Consider the following 25,028-nt stretch of genomic DNA (forward strand, 5'->3'; position numbering starts at 1 on the left):
GCAGTGTGTTAGAAACACATATGCCGTCATAAAGGTAACAAATGCCTCTGGAAATGAAGGAACCAATATCACACCTTTCAATTTCTGACACAGCTACAACTATATTTTCTATTTGCAAAAAAATATGATTATAATATGCCATTGACTTTAAAAATAAACAAAATGGTTAGATTTTCTGAAGAAAATATGAGTGGATTTCATTCTTGCTGAAATCCTTGACACTATGCTAAGGTGTTGTGGGTGGTTGCCAGGGTGTTGCTAAGGTGTCCAGGGTGGTTGCTAGGTTGTTACAAGGTGGTTCCTAGTGTGTTGTGGATAGTTGGTGGGTGGTTGCCTACTAGCCCAAGTCAAAAGTGCCCTCCCTCAAACTCTCTATGATATTATGTTATCTTTATTTTGCTTCAATGTAAATCCTTGAGATTTTATCACCCGATTTATAAAATTCGAAAATTGTCTGAACATTTAGACAATTAATAGCAAAAAGTAATATATCCTATACAAGCCATATGATTTGAGGTATCATTCATGTCCATAGCACAAAGAAATCACCCTATCAAATCACCCCCTCCTCCCAACGCCCGCAAAAAAACTCCCGCTATCCCTGAGCTAATGATTAATACTGTACTCTTGCACAAGCACAAAACACAAGAGCTACGCTGGAGAGAAAGACAAGAGTAAAAGAGATAAATATACCTCCCGGATAATGCAAAACATTTGACCTCATCCACGGTGCATTCATTCTGTGTGACAGATGATCCGGCACTGTGGGGCTACACTTCTATCTGTCATAACCCAGCTGTGGGTTTGCCTGGCATATGTGCACTGCATCGGGATGATGCATCAGATTGCATGCGCTAACCTGATCCCCAACAGATACAATCATACTCCCACACGCAGCGGTCCATGCCAGTAATAAGTAACCTCCCCGCTGCACAACATGAAGGACGATCCAAATAAGCAATGATGGTCAATTTGTGCAGTCGTTAGAAAACTATTTGTGAGTCAGATCTGCTCTGCCTTATCACACCACTTGTGCATCTGACACATAATGCACGAATGTTAACAGATAGAAATATGAAAACTGTGAAAACTGACAAGAACGAAGCACAGCTGCTGGGATTACTCAAAAGGTCAAAGGGTCCATTAATGTTAAACAACTTTAAATTGAATTTAATCAATGCAGTTCATAAATAAATTGAATATTTATGATGTTCTAGAAAGTGTTTGTTGAAGCAGTACGTATTATCTGAAAATTTCCTGAAGTTAGATTTTGTAAGACTATCTGAATCAACATTGGAATGAAACAGATCCTTCATCTTGCATAGTTTCCAAAAAAACTCACAATGAATGTTGTCGCAATGAAGCTACCACTCTGGACGTCACCGCCATTCATCCACAAAGACAACTGCACCATGCCCCACGTTGGAAAGCTGTATCCTGATCTGCAGAACAAACTTTATACTGCCTGACTCACTCTACAACACTGTATGTCATTCTAACACAGTGGTGAAACCATGTCAGAAGCCATTGCTGTCACCACTCAGCAACAAAATCTGTCTGCTCTCATGTGTATCTAAGGGCACCCATGCAAGAGAGGTTTGACATAATCCCATTCAACTGTAACTGGAGCTCCCAAAGCCGGGACAAAAAACAAACAGTGGCAACACCAGTCAAGCACTCTGTTGGCCCGTGTCCCCTGTATAAGACACAGGATGAAACCTAATGCATGGAAGGCAGGCATCCCCACATGCCAGCACACTAACCTTCTGCATTTGAAGGACACAGACACAGGCATGCACACATTCAAACTACATCAAGGGTGCATGCATTAACAGTAAATGATCTCAGTATAGTTGTACTCACAGTGCCAGAAGATCAGGTCAAATCCACAATGCTATGAGTCACAGAGAGCTGTGATCACCGTTCAGCATCTGTACTGAGAACCTGACTACATTACAGCTCACACGCACACACTGCCTGTACCATGCCACACAGCAACTGAGAGGAGAGAGAGAGAGAGAGAGAGAGAGAGAGGTAAAAAGCGAGTGAGTAAAATGGTGAGGGGGATAGATAGATAGAGAGAGAGAGAGAGAGAGAGAGAGAGAGAGAGAGAGAGAGAGATTGTCTATTCTCTCTCTTACTCCATCTTGCTGCACAGATCCCATCCTATCTCTCTCTCTCTCACTTTCTCTATCTGTGGTGACACTGCATCCCTAGGGACAGATACAGCAGAGGGATGGGGGAATTTTGAGGACATGCACTCTGAGCTTTCTGTCTTCACCTAAACCTATTGAGTTAAGTTTCACTGACCTGATAAACCAACCCAGATCATACACATATAATCAGCTGTTATGTTTCTACAAACAAAGTTTGAGGAGCATGTTTAAACTGACCAATCACAACACCAGAGTAAGAATATATAAACCGCTGCTGACCTCACGGTGGCAACAATTCTTACAGCATCCCTCCTCCAGCCCAACTCCACGTAAGTAAGCCAGTCCGGATGGTGCCCCGGGCTGAATCGGGTGGTGGATGAGTGTGATAAGGAGGAGGGCGTGGCCGGGCCGTGAGGATACACGCCCGGCACTGAGTTGCCTAATCAGCAGGAGGGAGATAAGGGAAGAGCCGGGGACCCCAGAGAGAGAGAGAGAGAGAGAGAGAGAGAGAGACACATGCGGCCGCTCTGTGTGTGTGTTTGTATGTTGTTGTGTTTTCAGTTTGATGCTCTGCTTGACTAAAGTTTTGTTGTTCAGTACTCCGGTTCCCGCATCCTCCTTTCCCGAACTGTTATAGGGGTACATCAAGCTTGTATAGCTCCAATGGTAGGAGCATTCCTTATTACAGAATTTACATATTAGTTGAGGGCATTATTAATTGCATAATTATTTAATAATTAATTACACTAAATTAACGTGTTGAATTAACAGCCCTACTCTAAACATTTCACCTGTAGGGCAAAGGATATATTTTAGATAAAAGTCTGAAATGCAATGCTGTACAACAGCAATATGTATTTAAGACGGCCCCTGCATATCAATGCTGCACCATAGGGCTGCAGTGCACCAAAACTCCAGTGGCCCAGACAAGCACAAACACACAAGTCCTCATATACACTCTTGTCGCACGACCTGTGCATAATGGAAATTGAGAGAAGTCAGAGAAAGGCAGACACTTGACCACTAGGTCGTGGTTCCAGCAACTCTTATCAAAGACTCTGCATACAGCCATTCTAAAATGTGTGATTTACTTTCAAGCATGTGATACATTGTCTTTTGAAATTGTGATGGCGATCTGTATCTGTAATGTTTTGTCCTGCATATGCTTTTTCAATAAACAGACTTGTTACCAGCAGTGTTGGAGAGTAGTAAACTAAAAGAACAGAAAAACTATAACTGCACACCAGACACTCTTCATTTGAATAGGTTACGTAAGTGTTGCTATATAAGTCGAATATAAGCCTATATCATTTCACTTTTTTTTTTTTTATTGTTTTGAAGTATTAGTTTTTCTTGTTTTTGAGACATTACAGACATTACAGTTGATATACTGTAAAGTTGCTTTGAAAAAATGTGTATTGGGAAAAGCAAAAATATTTAAAAGAAAAAAAATGTTCTCTTTGCACGGTAAAACAAACACATGATAGCCAGTGCGGCAGCATTTTGCCAATCAGAAATTAGCATAATTATTTCTGATTCAAGTCATGGCTGGAATTGTCCAATCACTGCCATCCGTGTTAAAATAATATTTAGCATTATAAAGTAAATTCTGAATTGTCCCATGACTGCCAACCATGTTGAGTGGTCCAAACATCCTCTGCAGCCTGAAACTCAACTTTTGACCGGAAGTTTGGAGTGAATGCACTTGGCTGCATAGGAAAGCTGTAGGATCATCCCTTGGTCCCTAATTGTGAATTATAAGTGAATGACTTAAACTTTAGTGTGTTGTCTGACAGCACTGATCTCAGAACAGTTTGAATTGCACTTTATTTTCATCCTAACTCTGAATATTCCAATAATGCACAGTGAATATAGGATTTCTAAGGCTCTTTGTCCTAGCAGGAATTCTCAGTGCTGTTTTGCGATAATTGCTTAAATTTTCTAAATGGAATATCGGATGAAACTAGAGATGTTACTCATTTGATACAAACAGGTTTCGATGTAAAAACTTAATGATGTTTCTTACCAGATGTAGTTATGTTGGCGTTTCTCCCAAAGTAAACCTTAACTGAGATCAGAAGTTTAACCTTTTAATGACAGCCAAGAGTGTCCTGAACTGAGATCAGTCGATTTAAATGCAATTAAATTAGGAGTAGCATATAGCAAAGATAAAACAAAACACAATGAACGCACCTGAGGACATGGGGTCGCCGCACAAGGTAAAGTTATGAGAAGCTTGTAGCTTGGGAAGCTACAGTTTCAAAGTAGCTTCCCAAACACTGGCTAGTAGAGTGTATATACTGTAGCCTGAGGTCTTAACTGCAAAGGAATGATGTCATTTAACTTGAGGGTAGAGCCCCACCGAAATGGGATATTTGAGACAGATACCGATTTAGAGGGGGAAAATTCACAGATTCCCGAATTGGTGTCTGATATAGTTCATTTTTGAGCTGGAATGGAAACAGACCTTTTCTGTATGGATTGTTCACCGATTTTGCACCGATATGACTATGCAAAGGTACTCAGAAGCTGCTTTCTTAAACAAATATTTTTATCAAAGAATATTTGACATTATTATTATACATTGTCAACAAATTCTAGAAATGAACACTGAGAAAATTAAAATACAATAAATTGCAAAATAAAAATCAGTACTGTATGTTCAGTATCAGTCACTTGCTGATCATTTAAATAAAGAATAAATTCAAATTATAGCTAAAAGATCAGTACTGAATGTTTAGGTCAATGGCTGACCATTTAAATAAAGAATAAATCTAAATAAAATAAATAGCTAAATAAACATCAGTAGTACTGTTTAGTATCAGTCTAATGCTGATAATTTTTAATACTACCAGTCAATTAGGGGCAGGTTGTAAAACAAGAAACATTTACACCTGCAGAGTCAAGAGATAATCAGCAACAGCTGTGTTACACCAAATATCACAGTCAGGCAATTATGTGACGAAAAATGCAGAATATTAATGGAATTTATTTAGTTTAAATTATTTACCTCAATGATATCACAATAGTAATCCAAATTATCTTTTTCCGTGGCCCCTTGCTCAAATAATGCTATAAACAGTACTTCCCATGGCAGAGACTGTGATTGGATATACATAAAGTTGTATTTTATTTATTACAAACCTTGATTCTAACTTGCCCTCAATACTGCACAAGCACACAGTGTATTTTAGGCAGCAAAGCTACTCTTAGGCAGCAAAGCTACTCATCATCGTCAACACATCCACACGTGAGTATGTCACAGATGTGCACAGTTTGGTGGCCGGTTGAAAAACAAGAACACTTATTTCAAGGTTACTGACTAGCCAGATGTGCGCACATAGGATAACAGCCAATGTTGTCAGCCAATGTACTAAAATTCTCAGCGCTTAGTTATGGGATTATTTGCATACAGTATAGTTTTTGAGTTGTACCCAATTTACATTTGTGAAAGATCTATACTATGTCTTGTCTATATTGACAACATTCACTTTCAGCCAGGGCAGTATGCTTACTTTTTAAGGTGTTAGCACAGGTACTCGTGAACTAAAGAATTGTTTAGCACTAATTAAAAATGTATTAGCAGTGCAGTCAAAAGTGTTTAATTGTTTACTTTTTATAATGATTATTATTTATATTATTTACTACTACAATCTTGCAATAAATATTCACCTCGTAATTCCCTTGACTGGCACTTTTACCAATCCAATCCACTACAGAATATGTAATAATACAGTACTGCATGTGTAAGTGAGCACATAGAAATTGGCAAACAGAATAATAATCTCAAACATTTTTATTGATCGCATCAGTTTCTGCCACACTCTTTTTTGCACTCAGGCTATATGTGCATGACTAGTTGCAGTGCAATTTTCACTTTGATCTTATGTTATTCAATTAAACATTTATAACCATATTTACTTGCTTTGAGGTAGAACAACACTCTTATTTACATATTTTAATATGATTATTCAAGTGTTTTATCCACCATGCATTACTGTTTGTATTTTACTACATACATCCCAAATGTAGGTGATGGCACTTGGGTTATGGCTTATACAACAATCTACAACCTTGGTGGACAATGCAAGTAAAATTAGGTCTAAGGTCTACTACAAAATTAGCACTCCACACACAAAAACCTGTAATCTAAAAAAGAGGATTCAATCATGATGGGGATTAAATAAAATGTATGAAACCTGAAAATAATATACAGAAATACTGACATTTTCAATTACATTATTTTACATTAAGTTTCCTTAATGGCCGAAAGATGTAAGCCTGCAATTCCGCGCCAAACCTGACCCATCAGCTCAAAACAAAAATCATTATTATAGGCTTGTGGTATTGAACCGGAGTAAGGCAACAAATGATAGAAAGTCATGCACACCTGGGATATCATATATAAGGTGCATAAATAATGAGAGAATTTTCATTTTTGGGTGAACTATTCCTTTAAGAACAATGTATATTTAGCAGCAATACACTTGGGGTAAAATGCGTCCACACTTGGGGTAAAAGTCCCTCTTTGTGGTTATAGTGATATAGTCTAAATATGGAAACAATAGTAATAAGGCACCATTTGTTAACTTTTGACACAACAAGATACTTTTTTGGGGGGTAACAAATTAAGATTATTTAAAATAACCACTTCAGGAATGGGTGATTAGAGATGTGCAAATCTTAAAAATTGTCTTCACAATTGACTAGTCAGTCTGTTTTCCTCCATTCATACATTTTGCAGGTCTATAGCAGCGCAATAGTACATTGCCATATGTTGCGCTTAAAAATACACCACACTTTCTTAATTGGAGACAGGTCAGGAATGCAGGCAGGCCAATCAAGAACCCACACTCTCTGCTTTTGCAGCCACGCACTTGTAATCCGGTGCAATTGTAATGTCCTGCTCGAAAAAGCCTTAAAGATCAGAACGAACAAAAAGGACAAAAATATTGATCTGTTTCTCATCCACATCTATCATATTGCTTCTGAAGACATTGATTTAGCCACTAAAGTTGTATGAATTACTTTAAAGCTGCCTATAATTACTTTTTGAGCTTTAAAGTTTTGGACCCTGTTGACTTGTATTGAATGAACCTACGGAGCTGAGCTATACGTCTAAAAATCTTTGTTTGTGTTCTGCAGAAAAAAGAAGGTCATACACATCTGGGATGGCATGAGGGTGAGCAAATTATCTTTTTTGGGTGATCTATTCATTTTATGTAAGTAGTCAACCCCACTAATCAACTATTCAGTTGTTGGAAGACTGGTTGATTAGTCGACCACCCTGCAATCATTAGAATCAAAGACTATTTTGTGGTTGTTTGTATTGATAATATCTGTTGTGTGAAATTGCTTTATCTGAGTACCCCTCCCCCCAAACATTCCCCCCACCAGACACAGACACACACTACAGTGGTGACTTACAATTAAAGCATACAATTAAAAAAAGAACAAAAATAAAATAAATACTTTAAAAACCAAGAATGCACATACACATCAAACTAAAAATCCCTCTCCACTGCTCCTCCAAGAGAACCCTCCAAAAAAGCCAAATATCCACCCCACTTTCTGTCAAACAAATCCCATTTTCCTAGCCTTCTAAAAATCACCTCCTCAAATCACCACCCTGCCCATCTCCCCGCACCACTCCCAAAATGAGGGTGCCCCAGCCGTATTCCACCTCCTAAAGATAATTTGTCTGCAACCATAACTCCGGCTAGGACCCAACTTTTTAAATGACTATCCCCAATATTAATGACTGACCATCACCTAAGATGCAGAGTCTGGGGCAAAATTAAAATTGAGTGTCCAATACATCACACATAAAGCTCTGAACCCTCCACCAAAGTTCCCGTCTTCTAATTGGCATCGTCAGCAGGTGGGTGTTTCTTTAAGACCAAGCCTACACAATCTAGAGGGGGTCCAATTGAATCGATGCAAAATCTTACACAGCCTTGAATCTCTAGATGTAGACTTGACATTTTTTAGAATCCTAGCCCACACTCCCTCCTCCAATACCAAGTTTAAATCTTTCTACCATAATCTCTTGAGAAAAGTTGAAGCTCCATCCCCCAGACGCTGAAATAACAGGGAGTAATACACTGATGCCTCATGACCTTTTCCAAAAGTAGTAATCACCACTTTTAGTGTATGCTCAAAAATAGTACAGAGCAGGTGGCACAGCTGTAAATATCTAAAGAACTGAGGTCTGGGAAATCTGAAATATTGAACCATATATTCAAAAGATCTGAACACTCCATTCTCATATAAGTCACCGAGCGTATTAACCTCCTTCACAATCCACTCTGCAGACTAGCAGAAAGGGGACTTGTTAATATGTAAATTTGGGTTCAGCCATATGCTCGAGACAATATTTAAATAAATGTCCGAATTAAACTCTCCTTGACACTTCTGTCCATACTGCATGCAAATGCGAGTTAAAGGAATGTAACTTAACTTCTCTGGTTAGTTTAATAGAATGGCTTTTCAATAGCAAAATTGGGGCAAGAACCAGGGAGGGGCTCTCTCAGGTGGAAGTGACCAATGAGCCAAATGCCTGAGACCGAATGCATAATAATAAAACTAAATCTTGGGTAGGTACAGTCCACCTTTGTCAATTGGCCAATGTAATTTATTAAAATGTAATCTTGGACACTTACCATTCAAAAAGAAGGACTTTGCAATCCTATAAAATTTCTTCAAACAAGAGAGATAGTAGCAGGTATTTAATTTTGGAATACAATAAATTTTAATTGCATTAACCTTCCCAATCATGGATAATCTAAAATGTAATCGCTCGAAAACCATTTTATTAAGTGGTCAAAATTAACTCTAAATCAGACAAATTTGCTGGGAAAGAAATGCCCAAATACTTAATGCCGGTTTGGGCCACTAAAAGAGACCAGTTGACTCTAGAATTTAGAAAAGGAATTAACAATTCTGTGGAGGCAAGGCATAGACCTAATGGGGTCAGAGACAAATAATAAAATATCTTAGCATATGCACCATACCTCCAGCCCAGGAAAATCATCTTCCCTTCTTATCGCGGCTTCTAATGGTTCCAGGGCAAAACAGAACAATAGTAGGGAAAGAGGGCAACCCTGCCGGGTGCCCCTGTAGAGAGTAAAATAATCTGAAATGAATCTATTTGTTTGTAACACAACCACTGGGAGTCTATAAAGTAACTTAATCCATAAAATAGAAGTATTCACGAATGCATATATTTCCAAAATCTTAAAAAGATATTCCCATTCTACCATTTCAAATGCCTTTTTGGCAAGTGAGATAGCAGATTTCACTGAGGGAATGGTAGAAAAAGAATATCTGCTTTATATATATAGCCCAAAGTATGACTGTCTTGCCCTGAATAGCCAAAACTCCACATTCCGTGACAAAATAGTATTATATCTGTTTTTCATTCAGGTCAATTATCTGAGGCCATCAGACATTCAGCGATTCAGCTCTGCCTCAGCACTTTTAATATTCCCTTCCAGTTCCACGTGTTCTCGTGCTTTGGATTTTTTGGTGAATGAGGCATACTGTATGATCCGACTCCTAAGAACTGCCTTAAGTGCCTCCCAAGTCACGCCCACAGAAGATACTGAGATTTTGCAAAAGGGATCAATTAAAGCAACAACAATATGATTTATTTTTCTTCATATGTGGCAACACCTCTAAACTCACCAGGGCATGATCTGAGACTAAGATATTTCCAATTGAGCAATCAATAACATTCACAAAATATCTCTAAGACCAAGATTTTTACACATCCTGTGAAGCGTCAATGTTGCTTCACTATGATCAAGGACTGAGTCCATCAAAAAATTAAAGTCTCCCCCCAATATTCAATCATTAGAGGTGCCAGCAGCTTGTAACACCCCTTCAAGATCTCAAAAAAATCTGTGATTATCAGCTTTAGGTGCGTAAATATAAGCCAAAATCAACCTTTGCCCCTGAATTTCTGCTAAAACAATAATGACTCTTCCTAATTTATCATTAATCTGTTTGAGACATTTGAATTTTAGATGATTACTTATGAGTTTAATGACTCCCCTGCTCTTACTTGAGCCAGCACTAAAGAAAATATGTCCACCCCATATCTTCCCAAATTTTTCAGCTTCCTGCAGGGAAAGATGCATTTCTTAAAGGAACACTAAATCATTGTTCTTACGTTTAAGAAATAAATAACCTTCCTTCTTTTTATGGGGTGCCCCAACCCATTCATATTCCACGTGGACAAAGACAATCTACTCATAATAACATTTAACATTTTGACATATTAGAAAAATAGATTGTGTGTCAAAAATTAAATTATAACGACCACATTTCAACATTTGTTCAACAATCAAACCCCGAACAAAAACACAGAAAAAAGAAAAACATGCATCTTAATCCCATGCAAGACAGCACCAACTGGCGTCCAACCCTCTAAACTCAAACAGTCCAGGTAAGCCTACGAGAGCCCCCGCAACAACTCAAAGCCATCGAATTGCTCAAGTCCGGTGCTTCTATACAAATTTTGTGAGACAGAATTACACAACAGAAAATAATCTATAAAACAAACTCCATCCAATAGGAGGCATAAGCACAAAGAACGTGTAGATTCATCCACATAACTGTCCCGAAGGTGTATTCCTCCACAAAAAATATCCAGCCGCTAGGCGGAACCAGCACAAAAAGAAACAAAAAAGGTACTCAGTTTCCTCTGACTGTCAAGTGAACGTTCAGTGAGTCAGGCCCTATCGGCTGTTACATGAGTGCAACAAATGCCCTAATCACTGCAATGTTTTGCAAGTAATATTCCTCATCACAAACTATAACCAATAGGAGGCATAAGCGCAAAGAAAAACTAATCCACAAACTGTCGCGAAGGAGTGTTACCAGTGGAACCAGCACAAAATAAACAAAAAAGCCGCACAGAGTCCTCGGACAGTCAAGTGAATGTTCAGTAGAGATTATCACACGATAACTTACTCATTCCATTGACTTTATGAAGGACATCTCTTGCTGTGGGCATGCAAATATTTTGCGGCCATCCTTAGTATCTATTCTCAATTTGGCTGGGAACAACAGCGCATAGCAACCTTACATTGATTTTCTTGAATCGATCACGTTTCTCTCTTGTTGAATTCGCAAAGTCTGGGAACAACAAAATGCTGTGGTTCTTCCAAGAAAGCCTTCCTTTACTCCTCGCCTCGCGAAACACGGTTTATCGGATGATCTCAGAAATTTGGCCAGGTCTCCTTCCATGGATCTCCAAGCCGGAACTCTTTTAATGTCTCCTGTGCCCAAGGATTTTGAATTATTTGACATATTTTATTCATAGGACAGTTAAGAATCAGAGTGTATCGAATCTCACCGATTTATAAAATAAAACGTATTAAAACTAGCAAAGTACAGACTCGCTGTTCACACGTCCGACCCTCGCATAGCACCACGCGACCTGCACAACTATCATTTAAAATTGAAACCATGAATTATAATAACAGTTATTTGAAATCATAATAAAACCAGTAACAACATGCCACTGTGTGTCTTCTGGCCCATTTCTGAGGGGCTCATCTCACCCCAAGGGTCTAACTTCACCTTTTCATTAAAAATGTTAGCGCTATTTCACGTCAGTATAAACTATCTATGGATCTATCCCAGGAGTAATGTTTAGAATAAAATAACAGACGGATTGGATTATACCAGTGAGCTAATGTTATTATTAGTGACAGTATAGAAATCCACCGAATGTACAGCAGTGGAGAAGGTTTCACTAGCCCTGTGTCGCAACTTGCGTAAATGCAATAATTGTGTGTGTGTGTTAATATTATACACATCGATCAATTATAAAATATCATATTCCATGCTTCTGTGATTTGAAACAAGTAATTAAGATTCAGGACACTCTCTACTGAAGACAGTTTTATTGCACTGAGCAATTGCATCCATGATGGTCAGGGTTGCAAACACTAAAATATCTCAAATGATCAACACCATTTACTTTGGTAGTACTTGACCTCTGACTATTGTAATTTGGAGAGGAGGGATAGCATCCCCTTCAAGGACTCCAGATACATGATTTGAAGATAGATAGGTTTATTTTCTCTGTAACAACAGTTTTAAAATGCAGTGTTATAGATTAGTTGCTGCCTTAACCTTTTGTACAGACATAATTTGAAGCGATTCGCAGGTATAAGAAAAGAGACTGGCCACTCTCAACAGATACATTCTATGAATACAATTTATTATCATTATTAATCAGTTGTCAATTTCCTTGAATAAATATCAATGCTAAATAAAAGTGGTAAGAAGTGTTTAGGTAAGCTAAATGCTAATGCAAGCTAACAAATGACCTTGCAGAATTTGTTAGCTGATGTGTACTGCAAACATAAACAGGGTTGCCTGATTAGTTTGATGTTTTTCAGCCTACTTATTGTTCAAAACCTGCCCAAATGTATATGAAAATTAAACAAATTTCTGCAAGTTAACCATAATTACACATCAAAGCATTCATAACTTGATCCCACAAATGACGATGGAAAAAGACAAAATGGTTAAAGTATTTCAGTTACATGAATTCACAAACAATTTGCCATACAACCACTTTATGACTTAAAGCTGAAGTATGTCATTTTTGCATCACTAGCACCATCAAAAGGAATTGTAAAAATAAAAAGCTTTCTGAAAATGCCCCCATCTTTTGTTGGTCAAACAAAGAGATAGTCTCATCCCAAACTCATGGCACTGGTTGGGCAATGTTGTTGGGGCAGGTCTAAGTGGGTAGCTATAAACAACCACAGGACTTTTCAAAGTAAGCTTTCAAAGCTTACTTATAATTGTCTCTGCATCTTAAGCTGGGATAGGAGACATTTTTTGAACACGGGAAAAGTTACATGCATCAGCTTAAAAATGCCATAAATAAATGGGTGCATTGGCCTCCTCCAGCATCTTTAAAAAAGCAAAACTCTGTATTACAGTAAGGCACGCACATCGGAAGTGAATGGGGACAATCTGCAAATGTTAAAATACTCACTGCTTCAAAAGTATAGCCACAAGATGTAAGTATTGTGCGTCTGAATGATTTCAGTGTGATAAAATCGCCAACTAACCTTTTCTGTATCAAATTATCATGAAACAGATCAATAGTCCTTTATTACTATAAATTATCTTCCCTGCCCAGTGACAATATGCACAAAGAAAGAATCACCAAAAACAAAAGAAAAAGAATGTGAAAGTGAAGGTGGACATTGATAGTAAAAGAAAAAAAGACGTACATATTGATCTGTTTCTCACCCACATTTATCATCTGAAGATATGGATTTAACCACAGGAGAAATTACTTTAATGCTGCCTTCATGTGCTTTTGGAGCATCACATTTTTGTGGCCAGGTAAATCAAGGTGTGGAGGGAGGACCACCGGATCAAGACCCGGTCATGGCCAGCCCAATCTCCAGACCTGAACCCCATTGAAAACCTCTGGAATGTGATCAATGGATGGCCAAAAGCCATCAAACAAAGCTGAGCTGCTTGAATCTTTCACCAGGACTGGCATAAAGTCACCAAACAGCAAAGTGAAAGACTGATAGAGAGGAAAGCTGTGATTGAAAATCAGGGTTATTTCACAAAATATAGATTTTTTAACTCTTCCTAAGTTAAAACATTAGTATTGTGTTGTTTAAAAATGAATATGAACTTGTTTTCTTTGCATTATTCGAAGTCTGAAAACTCAAACCCATACCTATAAACAGCAAATCCAGAGAAACTGAGAATTTTGTAGTGGTGTCTTAATTTTTTCCAGAGCTATAGATATGGCCTGATAAAGTTATGTATTTTGGCATTCTGAGTGAGGCATACATATATTGATATAACGTTCGTCTTGTTTAATGATATGATGCATTAAGCTAGAGGTTCCCAAAAATGTTCATGCCACCTCACGCTCATCCACGTTCCAGATGAAAAGCATATTTAGTGCATATAAAATGACAAAAACAAAATGAATTTGAATATCATATAATTAGAAAAACTTCTCCTCCAATCCCACGTTTCCCTGCACCTCCCCTGCAGTGCCCTTGGGAGAGCGCCCCACACTTTAAGAACCACTGCATTAAGCACTGCTACAGGTTATATAAAACGCTCTCCTCTGCAGCATATGCATTTTTAGAGACAAAAGAACTGATCCCTTGTCAAATTAGTATGATATCTTAGTTTTATCGGCAGTATCATCTGTAAACAGCATTTCAAACACTACTATGGCCAGTTGTGCATTCCACCAATAATGTTAGAGCAGCGGCAGCATTAAGAACGCCCACCAACGACACAGATCGCAAAGTCTAGCGACATGCTGCCCACGGTGTGACTTTCAGCATGTCTGCTCCTTTTGGATTTCCAGGATAGGCATAAGGCTGTTTTATTAGACACTTTTGCTTAACAGCTTGTCTAATGTAATAGCCATCATGTGACAGGGTTATGTGGTCCCAATCCTTTGTTCTTTCATACCCCCTTTAGGGCCTGATGCTTTTGCTTCCACTTGAATTACAGCCAGTTTTTACAAATGGACAGGTTGTAAACTCCACTGCCATTATAAAACAAATTAGTTTTGACTGATTTGGCACTATTTAAAAAATTTAAATAAATTAATATTTCATTACACCTGAATAAAAAAAAGACCTTTGGTGCATCCCAGATTCCACAATTCTGCACTGCTCTACGTCATTTTGTAGTCTAAATAGTGTGAGTAGTATGTTTACACTGAAAATGCAACACAATTAAGTGTGCTACAAGTACCCGGACAATGTACTTCTTCAACTAAAGAATGTTCAAACACTTACTAGCCATGATTTGCTCTATGTAGAAGGAACAGAGTTTGCAATGCTGGCCTGACAAATCAAGTCTATTTTATGGTGAATGTGGCAACTAACAAAAGTTCTTTATAGACAGCACCTTCCATTAGTGAGTTGAATGCTTTGCCATCACACCAAGCTGTTTAAATATGTAAAAAACACATTGCATGCTTTTGAAACGTCACTTCCTTCAGCTGAAAAACAGTGAGCTTCTGTTGAGTAAAAGTTAGTTTATGTGGAGGAAAAAAAAAAACATCACAGCATGTATGGTGTATAATGTAACAGCTATTGATAATGCTTCCTGACAATACTGTATTAAGCAGTAGCTTGAAAACAGCTTTGTTAGTCCCACTTTCTATGAATACAGTACACTTTGGTGTCCCATTTTTATAAAAAATATTAAAAGGCACAAATCCCAAAATGTTGTTGTTGTTGTTTGTTTTTTTAAAGAGCTAGATTATATATAATCTAGCATAAAATTAACCTAGCATGAAAAGTCCCATTCCATTCACTAACTTTGTACAAATATTGTGTTCACTGCATTTTTCAAGCTCATCAATTGAAACCTGTTATTGGTCGGGGAATATAAAACACATTCCCCTTCTGTCGCTCTCTCCACGTTGTATCGGAGAAGTGACACTAGGGGTCTCTCTTGAGCGCCGATATTCACCTCTGACCTATTGAAAAGGGCCAATGGGAGTTGGCAGTCAGTATTTGCATACCCCGCCCCTGGACATACGGGTATTTAAGCGGGACAAATACAGAAGTTTAGTCAGAAAATTTCTTCGGAGCCGATGGTCTGTCTGCAGTTTGCTGCGAGTTACACACCACTCAAACGTTCCTGTTTTCCTCTGACGATCTGCATGCTGTTGGATCTTGATGGCGCACAACAGCGGCTTTCTCCTTCTCATTGCACGGCGTGCATTGTTGCCCCTGAGTGCTTCAACAGCACAGACACATACACACACACACTGTGTATTAAAAGAGTTTTTACTAAAAGAGTAATTTCCTCTAAAAGAGCAAACACAGCGGCGTTGAACGTCCTTTTAAGGACGCGTCTTTTTCAAGATGCCTTTCCGCCCCTGTGTCGTTCCTGGATGCGGTAGAGTGCTCTCCACTTCAGACGGCCACAGGCGCTGTCTCGTGTGTTTGGGCCGCGATCACATCGAGGCGGCGTTTGTGGATGGTTCATGTTCTCACTGCGAGAACATGACCATGACCACGTTGCGGTCACTGCTTGCTTTCAATAGAAAGCAAGCCACCCCAGCTGCACCCCGCATTGCTCCTTCTTCCCACGGGATTGAGGACGGTGCGGTTGGCGCTGGGGGCGATTTGGGGGCGGCAGCGGGTGCAGTTTCGTCGGGTAACCCCCTCGAACCTCCCATTCCCCGACACGCTCGCTGGTCTCCGTCCACGCTCGCGGCAATAGCAGCTCGCCTCACGGCCTGACTGTCTATCCTCCCGAGTCCGAAGCAGATGAGCTCGCATTGGAGGGTGCGGTGTCTGATGCCGAGGACTCCCCTGGACTGCCGCCTTCGGGCCAGCAGGCCCAGGCTGAGGCCGACGCTCAGATGTCCGACATGCTTGCCCGGGCCGCCTTGAGCATGGGGTTGGATTGGAACCCTCCATCCTCCCCACAGCCTTCTCGGTTGGATGATTGGTTCCTGGGGACAGCGCGCCGTTCGCGGCCTCGCATCCCCCCGGTCCCTTTCTTCCCGGAGGTGCATGATGAGCTGACGTCTACGTGGAGAGCCCCGCTCTCCGCTCATCTAGGTGCCACCTGCTCCACTCTCTCCACCTTCCACGGCGGAGAGTGCCACGGGTACGACACGATTACCCAGGTCGATAGGGCAGTTGCGCACCATCTATGCCCCGGTAGCCCTACCTCCTGGCGGGGTCGCCCCGTACTCCCATCCAAGCCCTGTATGACAACATCCTCGCTTAACGCGAGGCTGACAAGAACCGCTTCCTGGATGCACCTGTCTCCCAGATTGGCCTTTTCGGTGACACCGTCGAGGACTTCGCCCAACAGTTATCCGCGGTGAAGAAGCAGAGGGCGTCCCCCTGTGAGGAAACCAGCTCCTGCTCCGCCTCAACCCGGGCCCAGCTCTCAGCCCCAGCGTCAAGCACTCCGCAGGCGGCCGGTCTAGACGGGTCCAGAGGACGACAACATCAGACCTCCTCCTCAGTTAAGAACCCGCCCCCTGCCGGGCGCGCGGAACAAGGTAAGTGCTTTGAGTTTATTCTCAGCAGCTCAGCCTCAGGCCGTAACGAAGCCGCCCGACGCTGCATTACCTGTTCCGCCCCGCTGCGAGGCCCCGCCGGGTACGTCCAAAATACTCGTCCCTTTGGTGCCCCTAGCGCAGAGCTGGGAAGTGTGGCTTTCGGTTCCCAACGCATCACGCTGGCTGCACCGGACCATTCGACTCGGTTACGCAAATCAGTTTGCCCGGCTCCCGCCCCCCTTCAGGGGCGTCCGCTTTTCCGCAGTACACGGCGAGCATGCCAGTTCCCTGCTCACGGAATTCGCGACCCTCTTAGCCAAGGGCGTGGTAGAGCCCGTCCCTCCAACCGAAATGAGGAAGGGTTTCTACAGCCCTTACTTCATTGTACCCAAGAAAGGCGGCGGCTTACGACCAATCCTGGACTTGCGAGTTTTCAATCGGGCCTTGTTAAAACTCCCGTTCAAAATGCTCACGCAGAGAAATATTCTGGCTGGCGTTCAGCATCTAGATTGGTTCGCAGCGGTAGACCTGAAGGACGCGTACTTCCAAGTCTCAATTCTGCCACGACACCGACCCTTCTTACGGTTCGCGTTCGACGGCCAGGCGTTTCAGTAAAAAGTCCTCCCCTTCGGCCTGTCTCTGTCCCCTCGCGTCTTCACGAAAGTCGCAGAGGCGGCCCTTGCCCCGCTACGAGTAGCCGGCATCCGCATTCTCAACTACCTCGACGACTGGCTCATCCTAGCACACTCTCGAGAGTTACTATGCACACACAGAGACCAGGTGCTCCGGCACCTCAGCCGCTTGGGGCTTCAGGTCAACTGGGAAAAGAGCAAGCTCACTCCGGTTCAGAGCATCTCTAATCTCGGTTGGAGTTAGACTCAGTCTCAATGACAGCACGCCTCACGAGCGAGCGTGCTCAGTCGGTGCTGGACTGCCTCGCTTCCTTCAAGCCAGGCACAGTGGTCCCTTTAAAACTTTTCCAGAGGCTCCTGGGGCATATGGCGTCCTCCGCGGCAGTCGCGCCGTTGGGGTTGATGCATATGAGACCACTCCAGCACTGGCTCCAGACTCGAGTCCCGAGACAAGCATGGCACCACGGCACGCATCGGGTAAGGATCACCCCCGCCTGCCTAAAAACACTCCGACCCTGGACAGACCTCTGCTTTCTACGGGCAGGAGTGCCCCTGCAGCAGGTGTCCCGACGCGTTCTGGTCACAATCGACGCCTCCCAGTCCGGGTGGGGTGCCGTGTGCAGCGGGCATGCAGCAGCGGGCCGTTGGAAAGGGGCCCCGCTGCGTTGGTACATCAATTGCCTGGAGTTGTTGACCATCCTTCTTGCTCTCAGGAAGTTCCTCCCGTTAGTTCGGGACAAACATGTCCTCGTGAGATCGGACAGCACCACGGTGGTGGCGTACATAAATCGCCAAGGTGGCGTACGCTCCCGCCACATGTCACAACTCGCCCGCCGTCTCCTCCTATGGAGCCAGCAGCGACTCAAGTCGCTGCGTGTCACTCACTTCCCCGGCAAGCTCAACGTCGTAGCAGACGCGCTATCAAGACAACGCCTGCCCGGCGGGGAGTGGAGGCTTCACCCCCAGTCGGTCCAGCTGATTTGGGAACGGTTTGGCAAGGCCCAGGTAGACCTGTTCGCCGCCCAGGAAACCTCCCACTGCCCGCTCTGGTACGCCCTAACAGAGGCTCCCCTCAGGACAGACGCGCTGGCACACAGCTGGCCCTCGGGGCTGCGCAAGTACGCATTTCCCCCAGTGAGCCTTCTTGCACCGGTGTTGTGCAAGTTCAGGGAGGACGAGGAGCAAGTCCCGTTGGTGGCCCCCTACTGGCCCACTCGGACTTGGTTCTCGGAACTCAGGCTCCTCGTGACAGCTCCTCCCTGGCGGATTCCCCTGAGAAAGGACCTCCTCTCTCAGGGACGGGGCACGCTCTGGCACCCGCGCCCAGACCTCTGGAACCTCCACGTCTGGTCCCTGGACGGGACGTGGAAGAGCTAGCCGGCATACCGGCCGATCGCTAGAATACAATCAACCAAGCCAGAGCCCCCTCTACCAGGCACCTTTACGCCCTAAAGTGGCGCTTGTTCGCAGATTGGTGTTCTTCCCAAGCCGAAGACCCGCAGAGATGCGCGATTAGGTCAGTGCTTCTGTTCCTACAGGAGAGGCTGGACAGGAGGCTGTCCCCATCCACCCTCAAGGTGTATGTTGCCACTATCGCGGCCCACCACGATCCTGTAGACGGAAAGTCTTTGGGTAAGCACGACCTGATGCTCACGTTCCTGAGAGGCGCCCGGAGGTTGAAACCCTCCCGGCCAGGCCTAGTTCCCTCCTGGGATCTCTCGGTAATCTTGGCAGGACTCCAGAGACCTCCCTTCGAGCCGCTCGAATCAGTTGGACTCAGGGCCCTCTCTCTTAAGATGGCCCTGCTGATCGCACTCGCCTCCATCAAGAGGGTCGGGGACCTGCAAGCATTCTCTGTCGGCGACACTTGCCTGGAGTTCGGTCCGGCAGATACGTCTGTGATCCTAAGACCGCGACCGGGCTATGTGCCCAAGGTTCCTACCACACCATTCCAAGATCAGGTAGTGAACCTGCAAGCGCTGCCCCGGGAGGAGGCAGACCCAGCCCTTTCATTGCTGTGTCCTGTGCACGCCCAGCGCATTTACCTGGGCCGCACACAGAGCACCAGATGCTCTGAGCAGCTCTTTATCTGCTTTGGGGGACGGCAGAAAGGGAATGCCGTCTCCAAACAGAGGCTCGCCCACTGGGTTGTCGACGCCATCACACTGGCTTATCACACCCAGGCCGTGCTCCTACCCTTGGGGGTCCGAGCTCACTCAACAAGGGGTGTTGCGTCCTCGTGGGCACTGGCCAAGGGCTCCTCCCTAGCAGACATCTGTAGAGCCGCGGGTTGGGCAACACCCAACACTTTTGCGAGGTTTTACAACCTCCGCGTTGAGTCAGTTGCGTCTCGTGTTTTGTCCGATCCGAGCCCGTTGAACTCGGTAACACGTAGACCCGGCTGGGTGGATTGCTTGTGGCCAGTGCCCTTTTCCTGATGTCAAGGTAAAATAGTGCGCCTTCTTCCCAGGACGCCCCACTCCGAGTCGGGCCCCTGGTCGATTCCTCCCCAGCCCTCCGGGTCCGCGGTTCAGCGGAGGAACTCGCCAACCCAAGCCACTGTGGGTACCCTGATGGCTACCCTGTACTGGTATAGGTGCTCCACAGGTAAGGCCTCCTGCTCGGACTCCCCCTGTGTGTAATTCCACGGTTCTGTCCCCTTACGAGCGGACCCCCATGTCTCCTTTAGGCAGTTACAGGTGCCTCGGTCGCCGTGCTGTAGCAACTCCCCCCTTTTGAGGCTGGATCTACCACCGCACCATACTTTCCACACGAGCCCTAAGACGGCCGTGTGACATGTCTACCACTTTTCCTCCCCAAGAAAAAGGGCAGGTGTGGTCTCCGCAGGGTCTGGGTAAGACCCCCTTCCCTATATGCCTGTAAGGGCCCCGGCCGTGATTGCTCTATGCGAGAAACATAGAGAGAAAAGAGGCCCAGCCAGGCTGGCCCGTTCCCATGTTGGCAAACATCGCCTTGTTCCCCGCCCAGGGTAACTAGAAGGACTCCGATGTTCTTATGGGGCATTGGGGAAGGTACGTGCAGCCAGGTACAGACGATGCGCAGCACTGGATGAAATCCCTGCCCGCCTCTGTATCGGCGGTTCATGTACATGGTTCAGCACATGGCAAGATTGGAATGGGTCCCCTAGTGTCGCTTCTCCGACACAACGTGGAGAGAGCGACAGAAGGGGAACGTTTGGTTACGTATGTAACCTCCGTTCCCCGAGGGAGGAACGACACGTTGTGTCTTTCCTCCGCCATGTCACTGAACCGAGCCACTGTTGTGGCCGGACCATTCCGCTCCTCAGAAAAATCCTGACTAAACTTCCGTGATTTGCCCCGCTTAAATACCCGTATGTCCGGGGCGGGTATGCAAATACTGACTGCCAACTCCCATTGGCCCTTTTCAATAGGTCAGAGGTGAATATCGGCGCTCAAGAGAGACCCCTAGTGTCGCTTCTCTGACACAACGTGTCGTTCCCTCCCTCGGGGAACGGAGGTTACATACGTAATCAAACGTTTTTTTCTTAAATTAATGGGAAATATAAATTAATCAACTTATAACTACAAACCAACATTTGGTCACAAACTAATTAGCCTCTAATGAAGAGGTGCTCACATGTCTATGATAAGTGATTTACTTGTTTATAATGTTATTATAGTAAGATCTACCATGCATGGAATTTACAGATGGTACTCATCCAGGGGTCCCAAACGTTCACGTTAGTCAAATATGGTCGCAAACAGAGATGGAAACTTGAGTCTTCGACTTGGACTTAAGTCACACTTAAGTCTTGGACTCCACCTCAAAGACTTGAGACTTGACTTGGAGTCTATCTCTATCTCAGGGACTTGTCTGGTCGCAAGTTCCATTATTACCAACACATTTCATTGATTTGGTGTTTATCAAAACTGTAATTCCAACTAAAAATTGCAAACAGCATTGCCATGTTTAATGGTGGGAAGAAGCATAGTTCCTTCTTAGTTTGAAAGTGATTAAAAGCTGTTGAGAGAAAGTGCTTTATCGCACGCAGTTTCTGTCAGAGAACATGGCTTTTATGTGTTTATGTTAACATATAAGTGGAGTTTATAAGTTTTTGAAGAATGTGCATGTGCGTATGTGCTCAAGTGTGTTCGGGGAACCCCACTTTTGCAGCGCAATGCATATGTCGAATTACACTTTCGTGTCTTCAGCAGCTTTTGTGCATTAAACGGCTTTCTGGTGTAGGTGTAAATTAACTATTATAATTTAATATTTGCTGAAGTTATTACTCCAACCCCTGCGTACTGTCATTAATGACAGTTCTATGTTGTTGAACCAATGTGGTTCGACCGATGGATGTGCGATATAGTTACAACTGTTTTAGAAAACAATCGTGACTAGCTAGTTAATTTCTCCAATATATTGTTCTATGGTTGTTAATAGGGGTGTAACGGTTCAAATTTCTCTAGGTTTTGTTTGTATCATGGTTTTAGGGTCATGGTACGGTTCGGTATTTGCAATGTTCAGACAAATATACAGTATATTACTGCCAAATCCAAAGTAAGAATACTCTGTTTGGTAACAAACACTTAAACAGATTTGCCCTTAATAAAAATCATTGTTTTACAGTAACCATAGTTTAATTATGGTATTTGTAGTAAAAACATAGTAACCACAAAATCAGCATAGTTACTGTCATGTTTGCAATATATAGCATAATCATGGTTAGTATATGGAAACTACAGTATTACTGTTCTAAAACCATGGTTAATTGTATCAAAACCATGATTTCTGCAAAGAAAACCATGTTGACAGCAGTCGTGGTTACTACAATCTTACTATATTAAAACAATGGTTAATTTTCGTTAGGGCCTTTTGCTAAAAAAAACTCTATTCTCGAATTACTAAATCAACATTTTAACTTAATACCCGCACTATTATGCTACATGCATCGATATGAAATTTATTTCAAACTCTACTGCACATATATTCAATCCATCACTATAAAATGGATATGAGGGATGTTGTGACATGGTTGTGACAATTGTTAAAATCATATGCAGAAATCATACATCTTCGTCAGTGGAGAACGGAAACATTCCTGCTTAAAAAATGTATGGGAGTTTGTGCAGTTTCGGCTCATCTGTGGCTCCGTGCGTGCAGGGGCGCTATCTTCCCACGGTGATTTTGGCGTAAATGATCATATGTCAATGTATTATCAGTATACAGCACTCGCGTCCCACAGTTTTTTACCACCACTGTTGCCGCGACTATGCATTTGCAGCTCTAAACCATGAAGTGGTGCTATAACAATATAATTTCAATACTGGGTGCTGAAAGCCTCAAAGCTTATTCTAGTGAGTAGCAATTTGAGAGGTTGTTGTGCATAAACAACGCCACAGCAGCATTGATATGTTGCTCAAACATAGATAAATGGAGAAATGTGTTAACCCTTTAACTGGCGTCTCAATTGTATGGTAGACCTTAATTTCAGTGGGAATAAAATTGTCAAAAGGTTAAGAGAGCAATCTTTCCACAGGTCTACTGTCCCATCCCCTTGTCAGCTGTTTCACACTTCTGTGAGTCACACAAAATGAAGAAAAGTGCTGATCAAATAATAGGGTCAAACAAGAACTCAAGTAAGTAGGGATCAAACCATAACGTTTTTTTGAATAGAGTAGAGGGTAAACAGCAGAAATATAGCTAAATGTAAGAGAAATACAGAAATACTTGTATTCCATAATTGTACAAATTTTTGTACAAAGTCTCTAAAGGGGAAAAATAGCCAGGAAGTCAGGAGGCAAAACACAGCCCACGCACACCCCCACCAGAACCACAAGCAAACAAAAACCATGGAGGAAGGTGGACACAATACCAACCACAACTCTCGACTAGTGTTGTCACGGTACCAAAATTTCAGTAGTTGGTACCAATACCATTGAAATTTCACGGTACTCAATACCATTTTCGGTACCAAAGCAAAACACAAAAACAGGTTACTAAACAACACTCTTTTATTAACAAAGTCTACAAAACATTAGCAGCAGAACTAAGAACAAAAATATGCCATTGAGCAACACTTTAATTAACATATATTCTTTTTTAATTATAACAAAACTGAACAATGTATGCTTAAAGTATTTTTGAACACTTATATAAGATTTGCTTCAACTTTTGCAACTTTTAATTTAAGTTTTTACAAGTACTAAAAACAAAACCTAAATAAACAAGCATACAATAGAACGAATAAAAAACAATTTACAAACTAATGTGCAAGGTGCAATAAAGCTGCATATTGCCAATTTTCTTCATGATAAGAAATGCATAGTGACATATATATAGATATTATGATTAAATAAATCGCGAGCAGTCGCGTTCTAATCTAGCTGGATTAAGTGTGTGCGCGCGCGAGGGATGAGTTCCCCGAGGCAGTCTCTCTCAGCCGGGTGCAGTTTCAATCTCTCCCCCCTTAGATCGGGACATTCTCGCAACTTATAGAAGAGGTACTGACCTCACAGAGAAATGCCAGTTTCTGAATTTATAGTTATTAACATGATCTGCTTCTGTATTATTTGAACTTTAATAAAGCAATAACGCAATAAATTTGACTGCATTTAAGATGTAACGCCGGGATGTTTCCTTTAAAGAGCTCCTCCTCCGCTTATTCCACAACGGCACCTGCTATTGAATGTACTTTTTTTTTTAATCATTCCCTAATACTTTGGGATCTACATAATATAAACTGTGAAAGTCTAAACTCACCTGCTTTATTTGCTTGAATAAATCCGGGTGTCTGTCTTTCATGTGCTTTATTAAGTTTGATGTGTTTCCTCCTTTCGTCAGAAAATTGCGAAAGCAGCGTTTACAAATAGGTTTTTGCTGATCTGTGATGTTTCCCTTTTCATCAGCCTCAAATTACCTGGCTTTTTCCACTTTTAATTTCGACATGATTCAGTTGAGGCTCTGCAGCAGCAGCTACTTTGCTTGAAGCAATCTTTTGCTTGTTCTGAGCGTTCTAAAGTTCCCGCCTCTGCGTGGGTACCGGGTAGTCCCGGTACTCTGTACCCCGGGGTACCGGTAGTTTTGACAACACTACTTCCGACACCACTCCCCCAGAAACGTATCGATTACCTAACGTAACCTCGGTTCTCTCTAGATGAGGGAACGAGTATTGCGTAAGCTAGCTTACGCTACGGGAAAGAT

General features: G+C 42.6%; 1 protein-coding gene across 8 annotated transcripts in view; it reads right to left on the bottom strand.

Annotated features, from left to right (window-relative positions):
• The window catches only part of atp2b2 (ATPase plasma membrane Ca2+ transporting 2), a 258,483-nt gene that overhangs the window by 140,173 nt on the left and 93,282 nt on the right, over nucleotides 1–25,028 (bottom strand). For 7 of the 8 annotated variants that reach the window (XM_052111378.1, XM_052111375.1, XM_052111373.1 and 4 more), the window contains exon 2: nucleotides 1,864–1,998. The exons of the other annotated variant lie outside the window; for it this stretch is intronic. The gene's annotated coding sequence lies outside the window, so the exon portion shown is untranslated. The remainder of the gene's footprint in view (nucleotides 1–1,863; nucleotides 1,999–25,028) is intronic. 8 annotated transcript variants of the gene reach the window in all.

Source organism: Xyrauchen texanus, chromosome 39 (genome assembly GCF_025860055.1).
Source record: "Xyrauchen texanus isolate HMW12.3.18 chromosome 39, RBS_HiC_50CHRs, whole genome shotgun sequence".
Classification (NCBI taxonomy): domain Eukaryota; kingdom Metazoa; phylum Chordata; class Actinopteri; order Cypriniformes; family Catostomidae; genus Xyrauchen; species Xyrauchen texanus.